The sequence below is a fragment of the Nannospalax galili genome, unplaced genomic scaffold, assembly GCF_000622305.1.
Source record: "Nannospalax galili isolate Female #2095 unplaced genomic scaffold, S.galili_v1.0 scaffold755, whole genome shotgun sequence".
NCBI classification, from domain to species: domain Eukaryota; kingdom Metazoa; phylum Chordata; class Mammalia; order Rodentia; family Spalacidae; genus Nannospalax; species Nannospalax galili.
The window spans coordinates 280971-293865 of NW_008336023.1; the positions used below are offsets into that span (position 1 = coordinate 280971).

The window sequence follows — 12895 nt, forward strand, 5'->3', positions numbered from 1 at the left end:
CTGTACAGCATTGGTGGGATTTAGTGGAAACACATTATTTTTTTTTCCATATTATTTGTGTTTTTGCAATGTGACCTGGGCATATGGACTTCTTTTCTTAGTTGTGTGTTTGATATGAAATTCTACCCTTCCTTTATTGAGTAGAAGTTTGGTTTTGTTTTTATTATTGATTTCTGATCAGTTCGTTTGCCTGTGCTTTGGAGTCTTACTTTTGATATTTTATTAGGGAAGCAGGGTCATTCCAATTTTGTCTGGTGTGCTTGGTGGGCAGTCACAGTTAGGACAGTGAGTGTGAAGACAGTGAAGGAGTGGGCAGTTTCTGGCTTCCTCACATGGTGGTCTGGAATATGCCAGAGCGTGTTCCTGGTGGTTCAGAACACTCAAGCAGTGGGTTTTGGTCTTAGTCCCAGAAGAGAAAGATGGCCTTAATTTTTTGTTATTGTTTTGTTTTGTTTGTTTGTTTTTTGTTTGACAGGCTCTCCCTGCAGCCCAGCTGGTCTAGAACTTCCTATGTAGACCAGGCTGACCTCAACCTTACAGAGATCTGCCTGCCTCTGCCTCCTGAGTGTTGGAATTAAGGCATGCTCCTCTATGCTCTACTTTAAATTGCTTTTTAAGTCAGACTTACCATTCTAGTAACTTTTGGCAATTAATTAAAAAATAATATTAAAGTAATTTAAAAAATGTGTTTTTGCCAGGCGTGGTGGCACACGCCTTTAACCCCAGCACTTGGGAGGCAGAGGCAGGAGGATCCCTGTGAGTTCAAGGCCAGCCTGGTTTACATAGCGAGTTCCAGGCCAGCTGCTGCTACAGGGAGACCCTGTCTCAGAAAGACCAAAAAAATGTGTTTCTGTGAAATGTCTGATTCCCAAAGTAATATGTCATAATGAAATAATTCAAAATATATAAGAATTATCTGTTTGTGTGTGTACTACCTTACTCCTAGTGGATATTTTGTGATAAGGAACCAAGTATGCTTCATGTTACTAATTAATCTTCTAGGCCTAGGATCTAACCAGGTTCTTCTGTAGTTTATAACCCATACTCAAATCTAACCAAAGTCAGTTGCATTTATCTAAGCATTTCTCAAAAAATCAAGTAGAAAAGGTAGATGAATGTAAGTGTAAGGAAAAGTAGAAGTAAATCAGTCTATATATATATGAAATGTGTAAACAAAAATGCACCAAAACAAAATGTAGAGAAACTTCTAGAAAAACCTATCAAGCAAAAAAGTAGAGATGATCTGGGTTGGCAAGATGCCTTGCAAGCCTGACAACCTGATTTTGATCTCTGGAACCCACATGGTGGAATGTGAGAACTAACTCTACAAAGTTGTCCTCTCACCTTTGAACATGTGGTGTTAAAACATTTTAAAAAGTGAGGGTGATATTCAATAATTCTGTAGATGAAATGAACCAGCAATTGCAGATGGGGACTTAAAATGTAAGAAAAGAAAACCTACATGCAATAAATTTAGAAAACTGGCATAGCCTTGGAATAATATAATTTACTACAACTGATACAGTCCTATAATTATTAAAGAAATTGATGCAGCTATTACAAATCTTTCCCTCTCACTCTCATACCCCATTAGAAATAAAATATATCAGGTCCAAAGAGTCTCATAGGTTCTACTAAAGCTTCAAGGCACAGTTATCCCAGTCTGGCAAGTTAAATATTTATCAATTTATTTTGTGGGACTAGTGCTTTCTGCTATCAAATGGAAAACACACATTTATTATGTACATTTTTCAAAAGGAGCCCAAGAATAAAATACACTCTCTCTTAATCATCTCTGTACCATTTGCCTGACCACCAGCTTGTTCCTCCACTTACCCATTCTGCTGGCCCCATGGGTTTTGGATCACATCCATCTCTCACTGCTCCTGACTGGCTTCATTTCCTTGCCATCCTCATTACCCAGCTTAGATTCCATGGCCAGATACTTAATTGTGCCACAGTACAGGTTTTCAAATCCCTCCCCAACAGAGTGGCCTTTTTCTTTCCTGAGTAGCTGCCACAAAGCTTCCCTGTTGGTTTGGAATAAAAGCTTCAGGAACTGGAGGTGGGAAAGCAAAAGCATGAACTCCTAGTCCAAACAGCAGCCAGAGCTGTTAAGCACTCTATTGAGAATTCTATCTGTCCTAGATTAGGGTAGCTAAATGGTCATTAATTTTCAGAGGACACCTAGAGATATAAAACAGACTGCACAGACAGAAAATATAAGCCCCAGTAAATGGTGAATAAAAAGATTTTTTAAAAAGTGTTATTCATGGCTATTGAGTAAACCAGTTTGGGAGATCATATAAGTACATGTAAGCATGGAATGCATGGTTTCTCCACAATCTATTTCTGGCTCTCCTTATGGAACAACATTCTAGGCTTGGACATCAGAGTCTATGGGAGTGAGAAGCACATTTATCAGTGAGGTTAATTAAAGGTGCATAATGTGAAGCTTGAGCAAAGAGTAAGGTGACCAACGTTGTTCCATCAGGTTAAAGGACTGAAAAGACTAATGTAAAGAAGAAAGGTTACACAGGCAGCAAAAGAGAAAAAAGGCTAACATGACTGTATCAAAATTTAAAACTAGTATCTTAAAAAGATATATCAACAGAGTGACAAGGAGACCCATGGAAAGGGAGAAAATATTTTTGTATTTATATCTGGTAAGGGTTAATATCATACAATATGACTGACTCTTAGAATTCAGCAACAACAACCTGATTAAAATATGGGCAAAATACTTAAAATGTTTAACATCACTAACCATTAGAGACATGCAAATCAAAATCACAATGATATACAATTTCACAAACATTTGTGACTATTATTCAAAAGCAAGAAATGGTTATTGTAAGGTCATAGAGAAATTGGAGACTTTGTATCCTTTTGACAAGAGTGTAAAATCATTCAACCACTGTGAAACCACAAAGAGGTGCCTCAGAAAGTTAAAAATGGAATTGCTATATTATTCAGCAACTTCTGTGTACATACCCTAAAGAATGGTAACCAAGGACTTAAAATGGACATTTGCATGTCCACATTAATGACATTGTTATTCACAAGAGCTGAACAGTGGAAGTAACACAAGTGCCATCAAGAAATACATTGCTAAGTAAAATAAGTTAATACATGAATGGAATATCATTTGTTATTCTGATATGTGATATAATATGGATGGACTTTGAAGACATTATGCAAAATGAAAAGACCAGTCACAAAAGGCCAAGCAGTGCATAATTCCAATTACTTGAGGAGAGGTAACTGCTGTGGGTTGTGGAAAGGGATGAATGAGTTCTTTTCTTTGGGCGTTCTGGTTTTATAAATGAAGAGTTCTGGCAACAGGCAGTAGAGATGCACATCCCAGTGAAAATGTTCTAATGTCATTTAATTTTACTCTTTTAAAAAATGGTTGGAAGCTTTGTTTTACATATTTTAGCAAAACTTTTAAAATCATCTGTTAAAGACCAAGGTATGAAGATCACAAAAGCACACTGACACAAAAGCACACACGTCAAATGAGTCTCACACGACTCCAGTCAGATGAACTTAACATACTACTTCCTTTTCACAGAACCTTCACTGTTCATTTGGTAGACATTGGAATTCGTGGTTCATCATGGTGAGTAAATTTTGCATACCTTTGCTAAAGAAGGACTAATCAGAGAGACTGTGACCTGGGGAGAGACATGAAGGTAAAGAAGTTTAGACGGGTTGCTGGAACACAATGAGGTGAGGAAGCCCAATGAAAACATTATGGGACAAAGGCACTTAGAGAACATGATGATTCTAGAATCATCATTATTGGAAAGGCTCAACTACCTACTGTATCAAGAGATAATGATTAGCTGGTACAATTTTGTGAGAGTGTTCAGACTAACATGGTGAGTGGACAGATGCTGGGGATTTTCTATCTGACACTAAATGTAATATAGAGAGAATCTTAAAGGGTCAAGGGAGATGATTCAGTTGGTAAAGGTGCTTGCTGCCAAGCCTGATGATCTGAGTTTGATCCCCAGGACTCACATAGTGGAAGGAGAATGCTGAGTCCCCCAAGTTGTCCTCTGACCTCAATAAGTGCCTCCTACACATAAAATGCTAAAAAACGAATACTTTGTCTGGGGCCATACCACTGTGAATGTACCCATTCTCATCTGTTCTTAGAAACTAAGCAGGATCAGGCCCAGTACTTACATGGGAGAATCCAAAAGATAGAATGAAACACACTGCACTGCTCCATGGACACCTAAACATCTTGCAGTTTTTGTATAACAGTGATTTATACATTTTAGAACTGCCTCATCTCACTTCCTCTGTAAAGTGAAGAGTCTGACTTTTTATACCTTCCATGCTTTATGGTCAGTGCCATTATGAAATATATGTTTTTAAGCTTAAATTTTTATTAATGACCTTGGAACTAATACATTAATAATTTCTTATAGTTTTATTGCATTTTATGGTTTAAAATTTTTTATTTATTTTTATTTTATGTGTATGAGTCTATTGCCTGTATGTGTGTACAAGCACTATTGTTGTATGATTCCTGTGGAAGTCAGAAGAAGGCATAGGAGCCCCTGAAACTGGAGTTACAGACAGTTGTTAGCTACCATGTTGGTGCTGGGAATGAATCAAACCTGGGTCCTTTGCAAGATCAGTCTTAAACACTGAGCCATTTCTCTGGTCCCACATTTTACAGTTTTGAAAGAACATTCACACATCAGTAAAACCCCTACAATATCCCTCTGAAGGTATTATTTTCTTTTTATATATACTCAGGGGTGAAGTGAGGTCACAGTGGGTAAATGAAGATCCAGGACTAGAATCTAGACCTTCTAGTAGTCTTCTCCTGAGAACAAACAATGACAGCCATGCTATATAATATGCATTTCTACTGTGACATTGATCAAGTCTGTCTTAGCTTTTATACGAACCTTCTCTTCCATCCCTAAATATTCTAATTTTTTATGAGATGCTTCTATCTTGTTACTAGACTATTTCTCAAATGTGTCAAGCACCATCCTGAGATAAAACTTATGATTAAGTTTTGAGACTCTTCAACTACAAAGTCTAGATTAAAAAATTGTTACTAGAGTTGTCAGGGCCTTGGCCCTGGCAGTCCTAACAAGCTAGGCTTGTTCAACCCTTCAATATCCCAATTAGAGAGACAAAATAACACTGAAAAGCAAAAAAAGAGCATGTATTCAACGTGGCCTCATTGGAAAGAGGGAAAAAGAGGTCCAGTGACACTCTCATTCCCCCACCATCCAAGTCCATCTTTAGGGTTCTGACATGAGGTTTAGGGTTAGATAGAGGGTCAGAGGTATGCAAAGCTAGACAGTGCTGTTCAAGCTGTAGTTCTTAGCCATCATGATAATGACTCCTCCTGTCTCTCCAGGAAGATGGTCTGACAAGTCCTTCGAACTCTATGAAATCTCTTTTTAGAAGACAAGTTCTTTTTAGGGCTGGGTCCAGGATTTTCAGCCCTTTCTTTCTCCTAGCATGAGATTCCTGGGGAAATTCCAATTCCTTGGGAACCATCATTTCAATACAGTCTGACAGCCGAAGAGAGGGAAACAAGTGTCTCTTTAGAATGTCTTCATTCTTCCTAGGACAGTTACACACTATTTTCACACCTCAGTATTGAAGTGAAATATGCCTGTGTCTGAAACAAGTATCATAAACAGAATACAAGTAGGAGCCAAGGTTAAAACATACTAGTGTCGGGTAACTGTGTGTAAAAGTCATTTGTTATGCTGAATAAATCTCCTCTACTCTCTTTACGATTACTTTAGTTGGTCTATTGAGAATGGGTCTATTGAGCAAGTTTGTGAAACTTGCTTAAACCAAACCAAACCAAATGAAACTTTTCTCTTTATATTCCCAATACTTTTTAAGTCTTCCCTAATAAGACTTGTGGGTGTGTCTAAATGGAAAATAGGAGACGATAGTTGGCAACATTACTAGGAAACTCTTATAGCATACACATAAATGAAGTCAATGGCATGAATTAATTTTTCTTGTCCTCTTTGGGAAAGGAGACCTAGTAGAATCTAGTGGCTTGGTCCTATCTTGTATGTGACACCTTCATCAGTAATCTAGAAAAATGATCTGAATTTAATCAGTTTGTCCAAGCAATAGTAACCATGTGTGTGTACATGTGTGTTATGCAATTTGTGAGTCTTTTAGATGGACCCACTGAAGGGGTACTCCAATTGCTTCACTCTTGTCCTTGTTCAGCATGGAAGAAGCCAGAGCAGTCTGCATCCTGACTCCCTATCTGCAAGTTGGGTAACCTCTTCAGAGGATGGTGTGATAAGAATAGGAGGTAGGAATCGGCTAGGCAGTTAGGGTAAAAAGACCCCAAAGAAAAGTAGCTAGTTTCTTGGCTTAAACTCACAATGTCTTTGGGCCTCTTAGCAACCTACTCCATTCCAAAGGCCAAAAATGTTGAAAGTATTTGGGAGCATTTATTTAATCCTTTAAAGATTTTAAAGTTACCTCTCCAGAGGGGGGAATGTTAGAGTAGCCAAACGCCCCATAAAAAAAAAATTAATAAAAAAAGAAAGAGTACATGAAGTTATCAGAAAAAAGTGATGGGGAGATATGGGAGGAGTTGGAGGGGATGGAGTGGGCATGGATTCAATCAAAATACCTTATATGCATGTATGAAATTCTCAATAAATTATTTAAAAAAGATTTAATCCATTTGGACTGGCCAATCATGTAACGAAGAGAGCATCCCTCAGAAAGCTTGCTTCACCTTGAGCCGTGCCAAAGAGAGGGGAAGAATAAGCAGCCCTTTAATTAGATGAAGTACTTTTCCTTCCCAGAATCCTTGCTCCTCAGCAGAGTAACCCAAGATTCCCCATGGGGTTCTACTGGGTCTGCTTGAAAGGTGTAACTTTTCCTTTTTCCTTTTCCTATGTTTTATTTCGGATGCTGGCCAGAGCTCCCTATGCTTTCTCTGGTACTTAGGGCCTTTTTACTTTTTCTCTAAAGCTTGCCTCAGTGTCATGTGGCTGTTTGTCTGCCGTGTGGCTGACCTCCATGCTGGTTTATAGCCTTTTTTCTTTTTCTTTTCTCTCTTTCCCCTCTGGCAGCTGCTGAGATTCATAGCCTGCCTGCCCTGGGGTCTTTCTTTTAAACTCTAAGAAAATTGTCCTTGAACTGCCATTTGAGATTTTTCTTAAATTCTTTTATTATTGAGAGTAGGAACCCAAAGAGGTGACTCTGATTTCCTAGGTAGCAGTTTTGTCTGCAGTCTCCAGTGTAAATTATTTATCAAGCCAGATGTTAAGCTACAGCATCTGTGTTTAATTAAAAACATGAACTACAATAGATTACCAACGTGGAATCCAACTGAATGCAACTGACCCTAAACTATAGAAAAAGAATAATGCTCAATAGGCAAGAAAGGCAAGGGACAAAACCCAACTACAGTTTGGAGTGAAGCCCAAATGCAAACTTTCAATTGAACTGCAGAACACTAGACATGTAGCACACATTTTAAAAACATGAAAATAACACTGAGCTGTGGTATCAGAAATGGCACTTAAAAATTCTAGTTATGGCCTTTTAAAATTAAGTGCAAGGCTCATTGTGGAGGAGGGGCAGAAGAGTGTTAAGAGCAACAAGTGGAAGATGAATACAAGGAAACTGTGTTGTCTGAACTTTACAAGGTAATTGCACATATGAACCCACAGTGCTTGTGGCAACATGCAAAAGACTTACACAAGCCCAAGCCAGACAAAACCCAAGCATTTTGATGGGTAAGAAGTCCCAGCTGTAGCTGAGGATAACTGCTGGGAGAGGAGGAGTCAAGTTTTCTTTAGGGGTTACGAAGCCTGATGGGTTGACTAGACTCTAGAGGATAGACCTACACACAAGAGCATTTGGGGAACACCGATTAGACTTGATAGGCCTTCAAAAAGGAAGAATACTAACAGAGATGAAGTGAGTATGAAGTCAAGTTGGGGTTAGGAGTTAGTAAGACGGGGGTTAAAATGGGGGCGAGGCCTGAATATGATCAAAATATATGGCATGAAATTCTCAAAGAATCAATTCAAAAATTCAAAAATAAATGAAAGTGCAATGGGGAGGGACTTAAAGCTGTGGGATGCAGGTGCAAACATCAAATGGGGCCTAGAAAGGGAGCAAGGTGGGAAGCCTGGCAAGACCAGCAGTCAAATCCATTCAGAAGAGATTTGGAGTCCCTTTAAATTCATCATTTCCAAAGAAATACTTCCTATATTGAGAGTTTTGTTTAAAATTTAGTGATGGTGAAAGTAACTATGTTACCTCACAAAAGAAAGTCCTATTTACAAGAAGATTAGAAACTAAAAATTAGTCCACTGACTGGTCTGGAGAAATGAAAACCTAAGAGCTATTGTATGCAATCTTACATATCATGGCCAAAAACCGCTTCCAAAAATAGTTTGCCATGTCTGAACTCAAAATAAGTGAAATGATTTATAAAAACTTAACTCGTATAATTGAAGCTTAATTTAAAAAAATTGTGCTCACATTAAAGAAATCAAGTATTTAGATAATATAAAAAACATTGCAACTGCAGTCTGCTGAGTAAAACTCAAGACCCAGTATGTTCTAGTCTAGAGTATAAAAGTCTTCAAAATCAACTATATTTTCTAAAGGCTTCTAAGGTAGACTATATTCCTTACAGAATTCCACTGTCATCATCTTCCTGTTTTCAGTGGATTTGAGTCATTCCTTGAGTTCTGAGATAAAACCATATTGGTGATAATCAGTTGATTTGGGGGCCTAAACATTGAAGGCTTTTTCTCCAGAATATTTTGAACTGCAATTGTTGCAGGAATTGAATCTGTACCTCAAATCTGTGGCTTGTCAGTAATGCTTGAGTTGCAAGTTTGTTTTGGACAGATACTGTTTGTGGGGTGCTAGATTAAAAGTGAAAGGTCTATTACTAACATGCCCAACACATAAGTGAAAAACTAGTCCTCCTTGTTTAGGTTCCTTTTTTATAATTAAGGACTTCAGACTACAGTGTGAAGGGCCGTTAAGCAGTATCTTCCAGGTGGCAGCCTAGGATCTGCATATTGCTTAATCGGTAGCAAAAGTTTGATTTGTCTGCCTTGCAATATCTGGTAAAAAGGAAAACAAATTCCAATATTTGGTTTGTAATCCTGGGTTCCTGCTCTGTGACTCCCACATCCCTCAGGATCCGTGTGTACACAGCATTCCTTGGAAGGTGCTTGGGAGGTGCCATCTTGCTTGACTGCACGCGTTCTTGCGTCTGATCATCCAGAGCAAGTGCTGAAACATGGTTAAAGGCATTTAAATATCAACGATAGTGAATCACATTAACTCAACAATGATGAAAGGATACCAAATGTGGTACTTGCATGAATTAAGAATTAGAGCAAATTAACAACAAATAAGAGAAAATGCTAACGAAAAAGGCTGGGGAACTGGTGAGATGGCTCAGGGTTAAGAACACCAGCTGCTCTTGCAGAAGACATGGGTTTAAATCCTAGTACCCACATGGTGGCTAACAATGGTCTGTAACCCCAGTACCAGGGGATTTGTGCCCTCTTCTGTCCTCTGGGGATATTGCACAACACAGGTACACTTACACACATGCAAGCATAACACTCATACACACAAAAATGAAAATAAAAATTTAAAAATCTGGTAAGAGCTTTACAAATTTTTAGTGACAAATATAAATAATGACTTTCAAGAAGACATTGTGCTAGTTTAACTTTTGGCAAAGCTTTAGTATATAAGTGTTCGATTCTTGACACAATGAACTTTGAGAGCACATGTCAGGCTCCCAGGTTCATGGTGGTGCTAAGGGATGCAAGTACCTGCTGTGCTCTGTGCCTAGGGTGAGCAGTGACAGAAGATACAGGCTTCATACCTCTGGAACACAAGGAAGACACATAGGAGCTGCCAGTGAAGTCCATCAGGCCACATGTGGCACATGGGCAATAAAACACTCACTTTCAAAGTCTAAAGCACATACACCAGGAGGTTCTGTGTCTAAAGACATGCTACATGTCATGTGGGTGAAAAGGGATTGACCAAAGTACATTTTCTCTTTTTCCAAAATTTATTTTTATTGAATTTTTGTGTATTTCATACAGAAAATCTCAAAGAATCTTATCATCCTTTTACCCCCATCCCCACTGGCACCCTCCCATAGCTCCCCCCTGGAACCCATATACCCTGTTAAGGTCCACTGTGTCAAGTCAGTGTCCCCAGACATTCCCCAGTGCAAGTTAGCCTGTCTAGAGTTCCTTGTTTCAGGAAGATCAGCTTTCCTTCACCTAGCAGCAATCAGTTGCCAATATTTCTTCAGCTAAGATTGGGGTCTGTTGTTCATTTTCCCAATTCTATTCCGGGATCTTGTCTGCCTGAGTTTGCATGGGACTTGTGTGTGCTGACACCATTGCTGTAGAATTGTCTGAGCAGGTTCCCAGGAGCTTGTAGGACTTTGTTTCCATATAGTCATGCACCTCCTCTTTGGGTCTTACAATCTTTCTTCCCCCTCTTCCACGATGGTCCCTGAGCCTTGGATGGGTGAAACTTAATATAGGAGTCCTGTCCAAAGACCAGCATTCAGTAGACGACATTTCCTCTTTTTATTCCAACACCTTTTGGCATGGATTCACTGAACATTTACATCATGTAAGTCATGTTCCAGGAGCATTTCTTATGGGAGTGATTCCTTGGTGTTTTTATGACTCACCAGCCATACTTTTTTTTTGTGAGGTTATTACAGCCTAGTTACTTTCTGTCTCGCATATAGAGATGAATAAAATCACACTTTATAAGTAGATCTATATTTTCCCAATAAGAAAGCAATAGAGGAGAATCAAACATTCAATGTCAATCCTCACAAGATGATTAAGTTTCACAGCATTAGGTCTCAAGAATCTGAACGACAACTACTCACATTCCCAAGAACACCTTATCTTCTTCATGTTGTTTCTTATTTTGTTAAATTAAAAGTATTTTGAGGTTTGAGTGTAAAGAATTCCTTATAACCAAGGTCAAGGAACCTTTAAAAAGAAAACATGGATTTGGAAATGCTGCAGACAGATCCTGTGGGTTAGTGGCTTCTGCAGTGGAGCTTACTGGCTGTATAACTTCCTACACACTTCTTCAGTTTTATGGGCTCAGCTTTCTGTCTCTAAAATGATCCAAATAACACTTCTCCTTGTGTTGGGAGGTAGTAAGGGTGGTGTTGTACGCACAGCATAGCATGAAGCACAAGACAAATACTTTAAAATTTGAAGATAAAAGGAATTTAGGAAATTATTATGCCTTTATTTGTCTTTTTTTAAAAGTGTTCTGTGAAGAAAGACTGAGGAGAAAATGAAAAAGAAGTATCAAAGCATAGTGCACTGACATTATAGGTCTTCAAGAAAGTATAGCTATTTTCATAATGTCCTTTCTAATATTGAAACACAAATTATATTTAATTTGATTCATTTATCTTATCTATCCAGCTCAGTGGACCCGCACCATATCATCTGGAGTTCAATGAGCTCTTTTATATTTAACTTGGACTTGTGACTACGCACATTCAGAGTCAAAGACGAGAACCCATTTTTTAATGAATTAGAAGGAACTTGAATTCCTGTTTTTGCATTCTCTAATGCATGGGTTAGCAGATGACCATCTCCCTTTTCCTTTCCCATTTACTTGAAATGGGTCTTACCTCAGATTAGTATGTATTTATCCTATTTACATCTCTTCCAATTATAGCTGGATAAAAATCCATTGATATATTTGTTCATCTTTTGGCCTATCTTTAATAAGGTTTTAAATTATGCTTCCACAAAAATGATAACTTTGAGTGAGCTTTGAACACTGAGCTGAGCCAACTGATGGGCTCAAAACAGACCCAGTGACTAAGGTCAGTGCTTTACTAGTGAGACCATGGTTGTTATTTGGACATTAGAAATGTTTGAAAGGTGGGTTATAAGTTAATGTACCTAACACAGCAGTATCCAGAGAGGCAGAGCACTACAAGACATCAAATGAGTTAAGAGACCAAGGAGCCATTACAAGTAACCAGGGTCAGCGCCTGCATATTCTTACTTTTTTTTTCCATAAGACTTGGACTTCCTGAGAATTCTAACATGCAACAGTACAACCCTTTCAAGCTCTGGGAGGCTTGACTGCCTCTAGTGAAATGCCAAGATAAATGAAAATTTAATAGCTTTCCACATGAAACACCTGTGCAGATAAATTGCACAAGGTTTCAGACGAGTTGAGGGTCCTTAATATGTTATAGAAGGAACAGCTGGTCTAGTCAGTGCTCATTTGCTGAATGGATTTTATAATCCAAGCTTGTGCTCAAAACGAATCTCCAGGAAGGTAGTTAATCCAGGGCTTCCATGCAAAAAGCGTCTGTCATCTAAATAACCTTGAGGGACATACCTGCCCTCTTGGCTGTGGTAAGTGATGAGAAGGGCTGCCACCTGGAATGGCAGCAGTGCGAGCCAGCATGGGCTTTGTGAACTGACAAGGCAAGTCTCCACTACCAGCAGCTCAGGATGTTAACATCTGGCCCAGGACCAGTCATTTACCCAACATCTTCCTTTGGAATAAAATGATTTGATAATCAGTACAGCATAATGACCTCAAAACTATGGGGAGATGATTAGGGATGTCTTCATAGCCCAGGACCCAGTGACTAAGGTCAGTGCTTTACTAGTGAGACCATGGTTGTTATTTGGACATTAGAAATGTTTGAAAGGTGGGTTATAAGTTAATGTACCTAACACAGCAGTATCCAGAGAGGCAGAGCACTACAAGACATCAAATGAGTTAAGAGACCAAGGAGCCATTACAAGTAACCAGGGTCAGCGCCTGCATATTCTTACTTTTTTTTCCATAAGACTTT

General features: G+C 38.7%; 1 pseudogene; it reads right to left on the reverse strand.

The window, feature by feature from the left end:
- Positions 1-8674: 8674 nt before the first annotated feature.
- Positions 8675-9262, reverse strand: LOC115069966 (annotated as a pseudogene).
- Between the last annotated feature and the right edge of the window lie 3633 nt (positions 9263-12895).